Raw genomic sequence first — 17670 nt, 5'->3', positions numbered from 1 at the left:
TGTTCCCAAGATGCACTGCCCAGTGCCGCACGTACCGGCCAATAGAAATCCCCGTCGCTGCCTCTTCGTCAGTAATGGTTATCACAGAACATGGGGGAATTGCTGCGTCTGTTTGTCTTTCAGCATATTTCCCATTTTGGTGGGTAATAAATTATATTACCTTGAGTTTGATTGATTTGTGTACTTTATGCCTGGACAGAGTCACTTTTATTGCTGTTGATCCCAGTAACATTATCATGGCTATCCATCATGTGCAGGGACAGCAGAGATGTCCATTTTTAAGGCCGTCTCGCCAGCATTTCAGGAATTGGTGTTTTAGCCAATGCTCAGCAGCTCTGTCTGTGTGTTTGTGTGTGTGTGTGTGTGTGTGTGTGTGTGCAAGAGTGTGACATGTTTATGAATGCCAAGATGTACTGTGGAGTCAGGGTGCTGTCCAGCAGCTCACTGCATTAGCTGACAAACTCTCCCACTTGTCACATTAAGCGGTGACCTAAACCGCGGCAGAGATCAGCTCTCTATCTCTCTCTTTGTCTCTCTCTTTCTCTTTATATCTTATTCGCATGTCTTTTGTAACTGGAATGCCACATGTACATCACTGAACATTAATCTGGTTTAGAATTGAAAGCTCAAAAGCTTTTTTTCTAGACCCTAGATAATTCTGTAGATGCATTGTAAAAAGCATTTGTTTTAATCAGCATTTTTAAATAAAAGTGTTAATACTTTATAGAGAGATACATACATGCATATCTAACAAATGTTCATTACAGGTGCAGGAAGTAATGTTACAAACAGAAAAAATACCAAGTAAAACAAATAAATATATATTATATCTTATTTGATTGTATTTTGCACTAATGGTCTGGTCTATTTTTTTTATTATTATTATTTTTTTTTTTTATTGTGTTGCTATGTTTTAATAGTACTGTTCTCTTGCTGCATTAACTGTACCTATCTTAACAGATATTACCTGTTTAGTCTCGTTAAAATATACATACGGAGAAATAAAATGGACATATCCGACCAAAGTTGAGTATACGTGGCGCTTGTTAGATTTATGATTTGAAGCAATTTACAGTTTCAGTAAGAAAAAAAATATTATATAAAAAAAAATGTTGTTTTAAGATTATATAGTTGTTTTATTTTGTTTTTGTTTTTTGTTTTTTTCTGGAAAGTCATACGGAAAGAAAAAAAATAGTTAGGAAAGTGATTTTTTTTCCCCCTGTAAATTTGAATATTATACAACATACTGTAGTCATGTGAATTTATTTTAGGTGTTTTTGGACTGAATCCTCATGCTGGTTTCTTGGGATGTTGGTGAGGCCGTATGTTCAGTTGATCTGATCGTGCCTGAGCCTGAAGTCGAGAGTGTGTTTCATTTAAAGCCTGACCTTGTTCTTCTTTTCACAACCTCTTACCTCAGTGTCCTCCCACTGCAAACAACCAACACCATCCAGAGCTCAAATGCAGTTTTATATGGTTTCAACTGTGTCTGTGTGTGTGGAAACCGTGTATGTGGGTTCATCTATGTGGGAGTGGGGTTATAACATGTGTGTATGGGGCACGGATTTGCACAAACAGCTTGCTTAATTACCATGAAGAGAGATCCGTTAGAGGATCATTAATGAAGCACATGTATCAAACAATAGTTCTAAACATATCACAAATCAGAGAACATGAGACAGCTTTAGCATTGCCATGGCAACCATATTGTTGTGGACATTACTTGTTATATACTTCTTTTTTTCCTTGACCTTTTTACCAGCTGCCTGTCAGGTCTGATCTTGAAAAAAAAAAAAAAAACATTTCAACCTATTTCTTAATAGGGAACGGCATTATGGAGAAATTAAGCTGTTTCTTTGCCATCAATACTTTCAATCTAGAACATCTATAAGTAAATCAACTTGTGATGTATCTGGTAGAAGTGATTAAATTAAATTAAATTAAATTAAATTAAATTAAATTAAATTAAATTAAATTAAATTAAATTAAATTAAATTAAATTAAATTAAATTAAATTAAATTAAATTAAATTAAATTAAATTAAATTAAATTAAATTAAATACAATTTTATTTTTTTATTTTATTTTATTTACACTTGTAGTGTTCCAGCCTACAAAAATGCTTGTAAATCTTTATTATACTATATTATTACCAAATAATGGGTTCAATTTTCTAATGAGTGAACATTGCCAAAAATATCCACTTGTAATGATTTTTTTTTTCAGTCAGTTCGAAAAATACAACACTTGTGCTAACTGAAAGAAAACAAGTTAAGAGAAAGATTGAATCCAATATTTTGTAATTATGATAGATTTATTAGCATTATTATTTAAATGTCCATTCAAAATTAGCTAAGGATTTTCAACATAGCATTAGGGACATATGAGTTTATTTTTATTTTTATTTATTTATTTATTTTTATATATATAGCAGACAAATATATATTTTAAAAAAACACATTTGTGTTTATACTTAACATGTATTACTTATTTTATATCATTGCATAGAATTTATGTTATATAATCATATAATTAAATTTATTCATTACATATAATGTTAAGTAAACACCTGCAGAAAATAAGCGAAAGGGCCCTATAAAACACCCTGTGCAATGTGATGCAAGGCGCAGCGCAAGTGTGTTTGCTAGTTTCAGTGCGGCGCCGTTCGCATTTTCAGAATGGGCGTGCTGGTCTAAAAAAGAGGTGTGTTCAGGCGCATTGCTATGCGCATTGCTAACTTTGTATCGCAATGTTTTTTCTTTGTTATTTGAAGAGCGTGTTAGTATAGGCGAGTCCACAATGCTCATACACACTGCTTATTACACACAGGGACGCACAGCAGCACACAAACATGCCAAATATAAAAAATTTAAGGATTGCATACAATACATAAGAAATATTTGTAGGATAATTATATATATATATATATATATATATATATATATATATATATATATATATATATATATATATATATATATATATATATATATATATATATATATATATATATATATATATGTATACGCGGCGTAATGGATAATGATCGCATGTATCAGAATCAATCTATTTGCTCGCACATGAGCTGCCTGATTCATCTTGGAGACGCGTCCTGTCTTTGCGTTTGCCAAATTCCGCCGTGTAAATAGCAAATCTGTCATGGCATGAGTGCAACTGGCTCTTAAAGGGAATGGAAGATGAGACTCTGATTGGTTTATTGCACGTTATGCCCAAAAAACACCCATTACTCATTAAGAGAATAGGGACAACCCGTTTAGACCATGCGCCTGGGCGTGCCAACCATTTTTCCGTCGTAGCAAAAGAGGATTTGGACACGCCCTGAGTGCACCTGCGCCGTGCGCATTACACTTTGCATTTAGATGGTTAAAATAGGGCCCAAAATGTTTAATGTAAATGTTTATCAATTAGTTCATTAATATGAAGGAGGAGGAGGAGGAGGAGGAGGAGGATAGTCAAGTATAAATTAATTATTGTTAAATGGAAATAAAATGGTTGAGTCTAAATGTTTTAACAGTGAGAGCATTTTTACAGCATACATTACTGTACAATCACATGTAAAATGTGAATGTCTAAGTCTACAGAAAAACAAATAATTTAATTGAAACTATTTATATTTAAATCTACTTAGAACTTTTAGAAATTAAAACAGGAGGCACTAAACTGTAAATATACACTGATATACTCTATGCATACACCATAAAGACACTATTTGTTTGATTGATTGTATTACTATTATTATTATTATTTATTTTATTTTTTTAAATGCTCCTTCCACAGTTTCAGAGCTCTGACTGTTTGTGCTGTAGCTCAGAGCTGCTGTTAGCCAACACAGGAAACATTCTGTTGTTTCCATGGCTGAACTGTCACAGGAACCTTGTATACAGAGCAGGGTGATGGTCTAGCTCAAGATAAAAGTGCACCCTGTCAACAGTCACTGTCCTCGCCGTGCAGGCCTGGACATTTTTGTTTCACCTTATCAGATACAGCAGCCCCGTGTGTGAGAATGGCACTTATTTGTGTACCACAGAGAGGAACTGGTGGAGCGCTCTAATATGATCAATTCCCATACCTCACACTGGAGCTCATTACACACGCACCCAGGGACACGTGTTTAATATATCAAAAATCTCAATTATACCACCTAATTGATATCCATATTTGCTTAATTGGTCAATTTCTTTCACCCCCACCCCCTATGCATAAAAGAAGTGTATCACACGAGGTACTACAAAATACAGTACTTTTTCCTTTTTTCTCTCTCTTTTTTTTTTTGGCAATTTGAATGAACAATTTCTCTCTTTTAGTTCTGATATTTTTTCCCAGATTGGAAAAGATAATAAATGCATTCTCATCAGCTTAAGCTCAGACTGACTGTGAAATTAAACCAATCACCAAAGCAATTACAGCAGGGGAGGAGAGGGTCAGATCAATAGCAGCCCATTATGAATAGCCGATAAAGAGAGAGAAAACACCCAGGAATCAGGGAATCCCTGAATGTCCGACTGAGTGATTGTTAAGCAGAGGATTCTACACCAGAACATTAAAAGGCATCAACGCCTCCATGCAAACAATGGACAGGTGTTTTTTTTTGTTTTTTTTTTTTTTTTTTACCTTCTGTTTAAGTAGAGTTGTTTTATTGCAGTATTTTGCAATTTTTACTAATGCACTATCCTTATTATGTCAGAGGTTCTCTTTATCTTTTTTTTAATTCCAGAAACACTTGCTATAAAGCCTATATGATGTACTCATATATATTTATATAAGTATAAAGAGAATGAGACAGGTAACATTTACAGTAAGGTTTACTTTGTTAACCATATTTAACCATATTAATTAACATGAATTATCAGTTTACTATACTTCTAGCATTTATTAATCTTTATTAATACTAATCTCAACATTTACTAATGTATTCTAAGATCAAGAGTCACATCAATCAAGCATAAGTTAAAGGGATAGTTTGCTCAAACGTATGCCTTTTTCCCTTTTCTTTCACACACACACACACACACACACACAGATTTATTTATTTATTTACAGTAGTGTGCATTAAGTATTTAGAAGAATGCAGTGCATCCAGTGGTCCAAAGTGCATCGCTGGTTACATCACAGCTACCTTTCTGCAAGAATAACTTCTTGTAAGGTTTGCCATGAAGCACTGTAGAATAACATGAACATCTTTTCTCCTCTATGGCCTTATCCAGCGAACAATGACCCAGGCCAAGGCCCTCTACACTGGCTTTCATCTCCTCTGTGAGATTCACCCACCAGTATTGATTCCTTATTGACCTGAAATGTTCTCCGCTTCAGCATGCACTCTTTTTCTCAGCAAAACCCTTCAGCTGAATGTAAGAAACACAAGTTTAAGGGATTGATTTTCTTCCTTTTTTCTTTCTTTCTTTTCTTTCTTTCTTTCTTTCTGAATTTATGACTAAGCGATTTATCTTTCTTTCTTTTCTTCTTATTTTCTTTCTTTCTTTCTTTCTTTCTTTCTTTCTTTCTTTCTTTCTTTCTTTCTTTCTTTCTTTTTCTTTCTTTCTTCTTTCTTTCTTTCTTTCTTTGTGACAGTATAGATAAGATTACATATGTGTTGATTTCAATAAGACAGTATTCATGTGTGTGTAAAAATGGTTCTGGTAATATCAAGATTGTAACTGAAAGCCAAGTCCTTTTTTTTTTTTCAAAAAGAAACAAAAAAGTAATAGTATGATGTTTTTCTTTCAATCTGTTGACATTTTTAGCCTAAATACCATATTAAACTCAAACTATTACTTTATCTACACTGGTATAAGCAGATCCATATTGATCCAGAGAAATATTCGGACTGTCAAGATGTCCTCTTGAACTCTTCACGTATCTGACATTTGACATTTTGACATTTTCTAATTAATTTTGACTGCAGGTCAAGGTCAGTGACTGGCTGCCCTTTGCCTCCTAGTTTATCCATGTATTTCTAAGATATCCAAGACAAGGTCACAGTGATGGAAAACAACTGTCTTACAGATTGGTATCACATGCAAATAGAGTGTAATAGAAATGAGATAATTATTCATTCCTTTCAACTAATTAGATCCAAGTCACACTGGACCAGCGGATCTGGAGAGCTTCTATCCGTCTGCCCTCTGGAGCTAAATGAAAGAAAGAACTAAAAAAGAAATCAACTCAAGGGGGGAATTCTCTCAGGGTCTTTCAGGTCTCTGTACTTTTATTTGTTTATTCGTTTGTTGACTTATCTATTCATTTCATTACTATTGTTTTCCCTTTTTCTATTTTTCCTTTATTTCCCAGTTGAGGTTTAAGTTTTAAATGGTTTCAACTATTCTTTTGATCTCATTTAGAAAAAGAATAAACAAGGAAATAAAAGCCCTTGAAGTTATTTTAACAATAACACATTCTCTTTTTACGCCTGCCATCATATCCGCACAGTTACATTTGTATGTTAAGAGGGCCAGTTAACTACACGTGCATTTCGGCATATCGCACGCGTTTGGTCTTTTGTGTTTGTTTGTAAAACTAACACGTAACACACGTTCAGCTCCACTTTTCTACTTCCTCGTTTAGATACAGTCCTTGAAATAGAATATGTCATTTCCTTTTTTTCTGCTTTGATGAAGACGTACTGTGTAAATAGGGTTTGGCTGTCTTAGTAATCATTTCCATTGAGTGCAGGGTGCTCTGGATAAATAGGTCCTAATTTGTGAGAGGTGTGCAGGCTGAGCTGACAGAGGCTGCCAGCGCATATTACCAGGCCTATTCTTAGCAGAAGGGAGGAGAAACGTCTGTCTGATCTCTGGCGCTCGCTTCACAGAGCACTGGAACCGCAACCTCCCTTTAAAAGTTGCGGCCTTAGTTAAAATCCACCATTACCAGGCAAATGGTCATTGACCTGGGACTTATTGGGCTTAGAAAAAATCTGTGAAAATCCAAAATCAAGTCAAATTGGCCTAATTGAAGAAAGAAATAATTAAGGAACTCACCTAAACAAGATCAAGACATATTTTTGTTTTGGGATTTGCAGTAGCTTAATGTTTACATGGTTTTTAACAAGTTGAGCCTTGGTGCCTATGTGGGAAATGTGTGGTCAAGTCTGGTCCTGTCATCTATGCGTTAATACGAATTTTTAGCTGACATTTTTCAGTTTACAAAAAAAAAAAAAATGTACAAAAATATTGCAGATTTGTCAATTCAACCCCATCACAATTTAATTTACCTTAACAATGACAATATGCAAATTATTAATTTCTAAAACCAATATAGAAAAAAAACATCCAGGTCACACGCTGTCAAATATGCCGATATTTGAACGCTGGCACTACCGCTGGATAGTAAAGGGCCCTGATACACAACGCTGAATAATGGAAGCGATTGTGATTACAGCACAATGATAAGATCAGTTAAAGCAGCGATAACACAGATTTCTCTTCGTCGTTTTTATGACATTTTCATTTAGTCTCTTAATCCACGTCCTATGGGCAGTAATTAAAGCACGTGCTCGGTGAGCTCTTTCCTGGAGTGAGGGAGTATTACATTCTGACCTTTCCAGATAAGGATCCACACACAGGATTTTTAGAGCCGTTCTTCAAGTGGTGCTTCTGAAGATGCCAAAATTGATTTATTCCCATTACCGGGGTGCTACTTTTGGTGTGCGCAGTGTTTAGAGAGACACTATTCTCTGGTAATTTACACATCTCCTGGTTTTTATAGGTCACACATAGCATTTGTTTTCACATTTGTATTTTGCCTTTTGTTATCCGTATATCAAAGTACTGATAATCATTTCTAGAATGAAGGGATGTGTGATACAATACAATTCAAAAGTTGACGGTCAGTAAGAACTTTTGTTCACACTTTATTTTAGGGTCCAATTCACACTATTAACTAACCATTAACTATAACTTTTGCCTCAATTAACTCCTTATTTGATGCTTACTTATAGTTTATAAGGTAGTTGATAAGTTTAGGGAATTGGGTAGGATTATGGATGTCATGCATTATATGTACTTTATAAATGCTAATAAACAGCCAATATGTTAATAATAGACATGTTAATAAGCAGCTAGTTATCAGTGTGAATTGGACCCTATACTAAAGTGTTACCGAACTTTTGATAACATTTTACAATGAGGACTCCTTTGTTTACATTAATACTGACATATACTAACAGTAAATAATATATTTTAAAAGCATGTATTATCCAATGTTAATTTTATCTAATAAACATTAACTATAGTGTTAACAGATACTACATCTGACCTTAAAAATCTGGTCACACTTTATTTTAAAGGATACCTATTATGCCCCTTTTTTACAAGATATTGGTAATATTGGTCTTTGGTGTCCCTAGAATGTGTCTGTCAAGTTTCAGCACAAAATACCAGACAGATCACTTCATCAAGAAGAGGGTGTCGCGTATAAGTCTCTGGATTTCATGCAGTTTCAACAATAAACAGCCTGTAAAGTCAATATAACTGAGAGCGAGAGTTTAGCCATACATATGGGAAGCCAAATGCACTGAAAGTGGGATGAAACAGCGTGATGTTACAGAGCTTGTGCAATAAACTAGCATTGTAACAGATCAATGGACTGAGCTTGCATTGATCAGTTAAAAAATACTCAATGTACACACACAAATACAGTTAAAACGCTTAGCACTATAACGACATGACATTCACAAAGGAGCCTGGAGTGATGAAAAATAAAAGTAATCCACAAAAGTGTCCTCAGCAGCTTAAAATTAAGACTCTTATTTTCCATTTTACATCCAAACACAGAGCATCGGGATAGCTACAGCTGTACAGTTTTACCAATTAAAAGTGGATTTCGCATAGGTGCCCTTTAATCTGTATTTTAACATAATCCAAATGTTGGTAACAGGGTTGCAAAAAATGCAAAGGCATAAAAAGGTAAATTTAAACTATAGACTCATATACGCAAGTATCCACAAGTACAGTATACGCAAATATGACAAAATACGTGATATAAAATGATAAGATTTCATTTAATAAACACTTTTCTAACTACCAGAATCGAAAAGATCTTCAGATGACTTTGCCATGCAAAATTGTTGATTAAAAATATACAGGTCGTTTTAGAAGTCATTTCATAGTCATTCCAAGCTCATTTCATAGCTAAACGTCTCTAATGTCCAGGGAAAGCTACATCGCAGGCTGCAGTAGGATGTAGGCCAGACCCTGACTGTGTGTTAATGAGAACACGGGTCTAAGGGCTCGAGAGCTGGCATAGAGGCATAGGCCCTTGACGAGATCCCACCTTGCCCAGTGTCGGCCCTTGGCTCTGGACTAACTAACTATCAGTCACTGGCACACAAGCCTGCAGTGCTGTTCTACAAAAGCAAGGGAGAACAGACGTCCTGTTGGAAGGTCAGCTCCACAATTCAAAGGTATGAGAGGACAAAGCCCTGCTACAGGCCTCACACCGACCGCCTGACCCCGTCAACCTCAAAACCAACCACAGACGCAGAACAGCACATTTATTTACACCGAGCTCTGAAGTGTAAACAAAAACTCCCATGTCATTAATAACACATAGAACTTAAGATAAATGAGCGTGCTTTCAATTTAACCACGAGTGTTGTTTGTCGGTTTTTAATTGAGTTTCCCTTAAATTTCTTTAACAACTGCTCGCTAGACGGTTCCCTCGGGGGAAAACGGGCGATACCTCAGATGTGTGAATTGTTTTGATTTAACAGGATGTGGAACATCAGTCAGATGGTGTGTGTTTTTGTGTCTAACCTCCACTTGAAACGGTGCGGCTTGCGCATAGCTGTGGGCTCGGGTACGGAGCAGAGCTATGAGGAGACCATATGGTAGAAGACACAAGAGTCTCCAGTCAGCATTCCCCTCCGCTACAGCCCTCCACCACCAGAGCACGGATCCACATCAGTGCTCTCACTTTCTCCCTCTCACTCGCTCGCTCAGACACTCTGCTAATTGCATCCTGTGTTTGTCAATCAAAATCTATTTTCCTTTCCTTTTTTCCTTTGCTTTTACCACCTTCTATTAATTCCCCTGTTGCTCAAAAGCTCTTTGTCACTCTTGGCACGTGTGATGAGGGCTGGTTTGTTGCAATGAATTCCATCTGAATGGAATTGGTTCGCAAATGTTGGCCGGGCAGCGTCGAACCCCTTGGAATTCTACACGACGCTCTGTCTAAACGTGAGGGCTTCTGTTGTCACCCAAACCACACATTTCATTTGTATGAGCAAATCACTCAGGAGAAACTGAACTTGCCTTTGGATCAGGGTCGTGTTAAAGTCGCTCTCCCACTCAAAGCTATTCAAGAAAGTCAAAACAAATTAGCGGAGCATTATAGAGATGATGGAGTTTGTAGAAATAAAACAACTCCCTGATGAACGGGCCTCGATTGTGGTGGATTTCTCATTGTCTTTATAACTCTTTCCAGCTGGAGGAGCATACATTATGTATTGGCGTGAAGATATGCTACTTCGCAGAATGGACAAGAAGATTACAAATCAAAATTATTTACTTTTTTAGATATTTTTCTGGCAGATAAAGTGTCAAGTAAATAATTCAGCAGACACCCGATATGTTATTGACATATGCTGTTTATATAAAGTATAATAAATTATATAAATATATAAAGTAATATAAAGTTTAGGATCTGTAAAACTGCAATATTGTCAAATGCTATTATACTTTAAAACAATCATTTATTAACTGTCTATTTAGATTAGCTGATGAATAGACAATTCAGTATAACATCATGTATTTGAAATAGATAGTTAAAATAGTCTTTTAACTTTTATTTTTATTTAATAAATACAAGTATTTAAAAATTCAAAAACACTTTACAATAATGTTTCTTTTGTTAACATCATTCAACTATATTGATTAAAATTAACTTTTACAGTTACACTGACTAGCTTCCTATTAGTATGTATAATATTAACATATTGGCTGTTTATTAGTACTTATAAAGCACATATTCTACAACCCTAATACCTAAACCTAATAACTGCCTTGTTAACTATTAATAAGACGCAAATTAGGAGTTTACTACGATAGTTACTGGTTTGTTTATAGTGAGAATTGGAGCTTAAAATGAAGGCCTTTTTTTTTTTTTGCAACACACATCAACATAAAACTGAAAATAACCTACATTTTAATAACAAGGAAGAATACTTTAGCCTAAAGTATTTTGGGACAAAATGATAAAAAAATAAATACATTTAACATGCAAGAAAGAAAGAAAGAAAGAAAGACGTGATGTAAGGTAACGGTAATGTAACATGTTAAGTACAAAAACAGAGGAGTGATTTGAGAAATGTTTAGAATTATATATTATAAGTAGTTTTTTTTGTGTGTGTGTTTTTTTTTTTTTTTTGTATTTTGGTGTTACAATTTAAATTAATGCTGTATCTTTTCCTGTAGGATTATGAGGATGTTTAGGACACAGATCAATATATTTAGCAATTATGTTATTTGTTTTGGTAACACTTTTAATGTGTCATTGTTACACGTTATTTGCACTTACTAATATAACACTTAATTATTTATAAATACATGCAAGTAACCCTAAACCAGTCTCTTAACCCTATAACCCTAACCATACAGTAAGTACATGTACTTAATTAATACTGCTCCTACTGTATATGTTTATATTTCTTGTAATTATGCAATGTTGTTATTGCAATTACAATTAATTAAACATTATATTGTTTAATGGTTGAATAAACAGTAAATGAGAATGTCAGGAAAAAAAACATTCTAAAGAGGTTAGAAACATTTGTTGTATCTTAAAATTTTTAGCTACTTTAATTCCTATTTTCTTTTTATTGAACATATCTAAAAGCCACTGACAACAAAGTATACTCCATTTGTATAAATGCGTCAAATGAAAGTGTCTGTACCCACATCTCCACATGACAGGCTGAATGTGGATGTCCATCTCTACAAGGATGCACATTGGGATAACCCATGAACCTTTAACATTTGTTTAGGTGTATATGAGTTATTAAAAGAATCATTTGGCACACTCTTTCTCACTTTCTCCCTCTGTTCTCACACTCAGTTACATGCAGTGCAGCCGCTGAAGCAGAAAATATTGCTGTCTAGATATTTGTCCTGGGGCTGATAGAGAGGGCATTGTCTTGGGACTCACTCAGGCCTCTGAGCTCATAGTTGTGCATGGCAGCTGCAAAAGTGTGCTTTGTTATGTGTCTAAGGATTGGGGTTCAAGACCTTGCTTTTTCTTGAAATACTAGGCAGATCAGAGGCACACATGTTCCTAGGGGAGCAGGGGTCGACGCTTCTCTGTCCAATTTTTCTCCATTATTTATTTATTTTGATTCCCATGCATTGTGTCTCTTGTTCCCGCAGCTTGATTTTGCAGGCCAGACCCCGAGACTGCCCTGCAGAATACGGGGCCCCAGGGGCTTTCCTCTCTCCTATTGTTCTCATTATCCAAAACACAGTATTTAACCTACAAACATTTAAAGTAAAACTGGGAACAGCTGTCACATTAGAGGGAGACAGCGCTGGCAGTAATAACGAAAATACTGTAATTGAAGCCGTGATGTTATGCGAGCATGGACAGAATAAACAATATACTTACTTTTGTTTGTTGTCCCTGGCTGTTAAACAGTAGTGAGTTTTCCCTCAAGATAACTAGCGCCGTTATTTCATTCAACGGTGTGCTGAGGTATGTGCTACAGGAAGTGAGGCTCGTGTCTGTTTGTTAGCATCGATGAAGATGCTGTGTGGGCACTGCCGGAGTAGACGGCTCTTTTTCTCTCACGCTGCCACCCTATCCCTCTCTCCCTGTCGCTTTCTGTCTTTCTTACTCTGCAGGCCTCTAAACTGTAGCAGAGGGTAAGTGTCATATTCTGCTGAAGTGTTTAGCCGAGGAGAATGTTAGCATGAGGTGTGGCATCTGGCAGCAGATGCGCCCAGAGAATGCCGCAATTCTCCCTATTTAAGTATGTATTTAGAATAAATGAGCATTAAAATAACGTAACAATAATTTATATTTTAGTTTTAACCCAAAAACTAATTTAACATCAGGAGACGGTGGTCACGTTGTTCAGAATATGCATTTTGTAGTTTACGCGATACAGTGCTGCATTTGAGAGATGAAGAGCTCTGGTACGAAACTGTGAAACTACGGTTCGACAAAACAAAAAAAAAGTTAAGATAGCTTGGTTTTTATATCACCTTTGCGCTTGTTAATTGGGTTGGGTTTGGTGTAAGGGACACTATATAGACACTTTAATTTTGCACCGGAATTTTGAATTCTGAACAGCCAAAATACGTACCTCAGTCAGCACAATAAAAATGTGGTAGTGTACCTACAGTACGTAATAAAAAAATGCCACAGTCACATATTGAACGTGAGTTTTAGTGTCACTCATTTCATTTTAAAACTGCCTCGAAACGTGGGGTATGGTACGTAATAACGATGATGCAGAAATGTATTTAGAGGCACGTATTTCCAATAAGCTTGGGTTAAAATAATTAAATAAAAAGAGATTGTTTATCAAAATAACAAAACTTAAAGTTTGTATGATTTCTCTTTATAATCGCATTCCTCCTTGAATAACTTGAAGGGTCTTCAGATATGAGAAGTGTGTGTGTAATATATTTATATATTTACACCTAAATAAATCTCACAGGATTTATGTTTTTCTGCAGCCTGATGCTACAGTAAGTGAGCCACTGAGCTCAGCTTAGCATTCATTGACTTCACCAACACTTGCTGTCCATTTGCAGTGGCAGCCTGAAGAAATATGGCCTCTTAATTTGTTGAATCATGATGCGTTGTAGTAGCTGTGATTGCCACCAAAGTGAAACAGTGAGATTATTAGCCATCCCGCAATGAAATTTATTATGATCTACAGTGCTCAGTGTCTGAAGAGACCATTCCACCTCAGCGGGGAAGCAACAACACCGCTCTTATTAGTCATACTTCACTAGCTGTCAACAGCCACAAAGGCGACTCATGATTAAAAATGAATATGCCGCTTGTTCAGGATGGTCTTGTGTTTGTCGTCACGAGTGAAATGTTGGGTTATTTGTGCACTTTATTGATGGAGCAGTTTTGAGGAAAGACGCAGGTTTGAAATGTCTGTTAATTTTCATATTGCAGAGAGAAAAGAGACAGGTGATAACACCAAATAAATCAGCGAGTGAACCGAATTCTCCATTTCATAATTCTGTGGAAAATATGGTGAATGAAACCCCGATTACAGAGGAAATTGAAGCCCTTTGTTCTTAAGCATTCACTTCTTCGGATATTTCCCTGGATGGAGTCGGAGATTTGCTGGGCCGGAGTTACCCAGATGAGACAAACAGGAATTAAAACGCCATATGCTTGGAAACGCTACCTCTGCGCTGCTCAAATGCCTCTGCAATTTCTATCAGTTTAAAGAGGGAAATCTTCAGAGCACCTCAACCATTTATTTATATATTTTCATCCTGCTCATTTGTTTATTTGTTCCGGCTTACTCTGTCATGTTCATCGGTTTTGTGGAGATAGCTCGGCCTTGCTTTAGAAGCGTGATGACATTCGTTGTAAAAATGCACAAAAAATGTCTATGTTTTGACCAAAATTAATCTCCATCAAGGGTCCTAAGAGAGTCAGCCCCTCACAATGAGTTCATACTAACGGTTTTCAGTGGGGTTAGACGGCTAGGAGCATGGGAGCTCCTTCTTTGATTTGTAAAGCCGATGAGATGTTTCTTATTTGGAAGCCCGGCTCAATCTCAATCTAGCGGTGCATTAGAGGTGCTGTTCCCCTATGCCCCACCTAGCTCAGTTAATTGTGTGTTTTCAACCCGCTGTCGGAGGCTAATTTAACTATAGATTGAAATGAAACAGCCCTGGCCTCACATTTTCTGGCAATCAAGACTCCAATTTGACTGTGTTTTCTCAGCAGACATTAATGATTCCAAAGCTAATACTCATTGTTTGAGGTGACATAGCAGCCCTGGCATTTACTTAACCTTTTGTCATATGTACAAGTCTGAGTCAATGCAGAATCTACTCTTAATTAATATCTTTTCTTCTCTCTGCCAACATTCATTTCTTGAATATTCAGGGACAGTCAAAGTAGACAAAGGTGTATAATTCAAAGATAAAGAATGCCAAGAACATTTGATTTAATCCCCCCAAGAGGATAAACTAGTTTCTTTTTCATATGTGTGTATATATATATATATATATATATATATATATATATATATATATATATATATATATATATATATATATATATATATATATATATATATATATATATATATATATATTAGATTTCTCAGTCATAATTAACATCCGGAGCAGCTACTTAACATTAACAAATAACAGCTCGGGTCACCTTGAACCTTAATCTGATGCTCTGAACCAAATCAACAATGCAAATTATGATTTTCTTTAATTAAATGCAATCTGTCATTCACTATGTCATTGTAGTAATTGTAAACTAAATCTAAGAATATTAAAAGTGTTTTTGTTAATTTAAATAAAGCTGAAAAAAAAAATGTCAGAGGACTAAAAGTAGTACTACATTTACTACTTAAACTGGAAGGAAAAAGCTATGTAAAATATATAAATAAATAATAATAATAAAATGACTATTTAAATGAAAAGTTCAGATGCAAAAGCCTCTAAATGCAATCTGAAATGTTCCTCTAAAATGAGCATTTTTTTTATCAGGCTCCTATGTTTAGGTTCAGTAATTTTCCTCTAATGGCTATGTATGGGTCCTACATGCATACATACATACACACACATGCAGTTGAACTAGTTAGCTGGAACACATAATGGCACTGAAAATGTTCCGATCTCTAAAGGATTGCTATTGGAATCACATTCATAATTATTTTTTTCTGCATGCTACTGATGATAAACCAATGGAAGCTGTGCATAAAAAGTCTGCCAGTGATGTAATAACGTAGTATAAACAAAGACTGAAGCACTGACAGTGTAGCAGAAATCTCTGAAGACATAAAGTGCTTTCATTCTCGTTCCTTTTGCAAAGGCCTTGTTTATACAAACCTGATACTTCCTTCTTTCATTAGAACCATTTTTATGACAATAAAGCAAATACAGAATATCCTATGTTCACCCTTTCTCTCTATCTCTCTCTCTCTCTCTCTACTCCTTAATTCACCTTCTCCTTCTAGATAGGCCCCTCTGTGTACATTATCCAACATACACACGGCGTGCAAGTTGCACGGGTGTTTGAAAAGTGTGACAGAAATCATTTATTATTCTGCGATATTCAGAACAAATAAGGTTATGAGGCAGCAAAGCAAGCACAGGGCCTTGAGCTCAGAGGCTATTTGATTTGTCACAGGCCTGTTTTATGTCTCTCTCTCTCTCTCTCTCTCTCTCTCTCTCTCTCTCTCTCTCTCTTGCTATTCCTCTCCATGAAGGTTCCCAGCTGAACTTGGCTGAGGTCAGTGTCCGGTCAAGTGGAGTCGGGCCTGTGCGTCTGTGGGGGTGCAGATGAAGTGGTCAGCGGTGTGACAGTTAGCAGGGATTCTGACAGCCCCAGCTCCAGTGTGGATTAGAGGTGAGGAGAGCAGACAGAGAGAGAGGGAGGTGGTGTGTGTGTGTGTGTGTGTGTGTAGGGCTCTGAAGCATGGAGCTAACATGGACTAACAAGGACTAGTCTTCCAGTGAAGGGAATTCTGACTCATTTCTGTGAATCTTTGTCATTGCTTGTTTCAATTAACCAATAAAAAAAAGAAAAAAAAAGATGCATTGACTATATTTCATCTGTACATCACCACATGGTCCCTTGCATCTTTGTTGTAGGATTTTACATACTCAAAAAATGTCCTAAAAGCCCATGTAGACACAATTTTTTCCACTAACATTTTAATAAAATTAATAATACTAACATTAAGTTACATCATGGTGCAATTATTTTGTTTTAGTAAATAGCAATTAATTTAAACAAATTACAACTTTTATGGAATAAACAATGAAGTCTTTGTGTCAAAGACTGAAGGCATTAAAGGGAAATTTCCTCACCCTCAAGCCATCCAAGATGTAGTTGAGTTTGTTTTTTTTCATCAGAACGGATTTAGCATTCCATCACTTGTAAATTCTTTGCAGTGAATGGGTGCTGTCAGAATTAGAGTTAAACAGCTGAAAAAAACAACAACTCAGGCTCGTGAAAATCCGTGCCTCTATATACATTTCTGCAACACCGTAACTACGTACCTTACTGCACGTTTCGCACAAACTTCAAAGTGATACGTCCAGAGAGTGGTGCTAAAACACATGACCATGGCAAAGTTTTTATTACTCTGGTACAGGAACATATTGCTGCATTTTTATTACGCTGCTTGAGGTACATATTGCGGCTGTTCAGAATTTAAAAAATCTGGGGAGTGTCACTAAAGGTTAATGCTCTCATTTTGGAAATATCCCCTAGACCAAACAAATCCCTAAACCTGTAACAAATACAACAGTGATATAAAATTGTTGATGCAGCTGTGCTATTTAAACTCATGTGGATTTGAGCCTTTATTTTGAACCTTAGTTTAACGATGAATATAGCTCTTCAACACTCAAATGCAATGACATATTGCGAAATCTTCCGAGCTAACCTACTGAATTAGAAAACTCTGAATATGTGACGACAACATTCAAAAGTATCA

General features: G+C 35.9%; 1 long non-coding RNA gene across 2 annotated transcripts in view; it reads left to right on the top strand.

Annotated features, from left to right (window-relative positions):
- LOC113076158 (uncharacterized) overlaps nt 1-16848 on the top strand; it is a 124178-nt gene extending 107330 nt beyond the window's left edge. For both annotated transcript variants that reach the window (XR_003281123.1, XR_003281124.1), the window contains exon 3: nt 16435-16848. This is a non-coding gene — a long non-coding RNA (uncharacterized LOC113076158). The remainder of the gene's footprint in view (nt 1-16434) is intronic.
- The last annotated feature ends 822 nt before the right edge of the window (nt 16849-17670 follow it).

This window comes from Carassius auratus, unplaced genomic scaffold, assembly GCF_003368295.1.
Source record: "Carassius auratus strain Wakin unplaced genomic scaffold, ASM336829v1 scaf_tig00019214, whole genome shotgun sequence".
Taxonomy (NCBI): domain Eukaryota; kingdom Metazoa; phylum Chordata; class Actinopteri; order Cypriniformes; family Cyprinidae; genus Carassius; species Carassius auratus.
The sequence above is the reverse complement of the archived record's forward strand: the minus strand, read 5'-3'. Positions and strand labels throughout refer to the sequence as shown.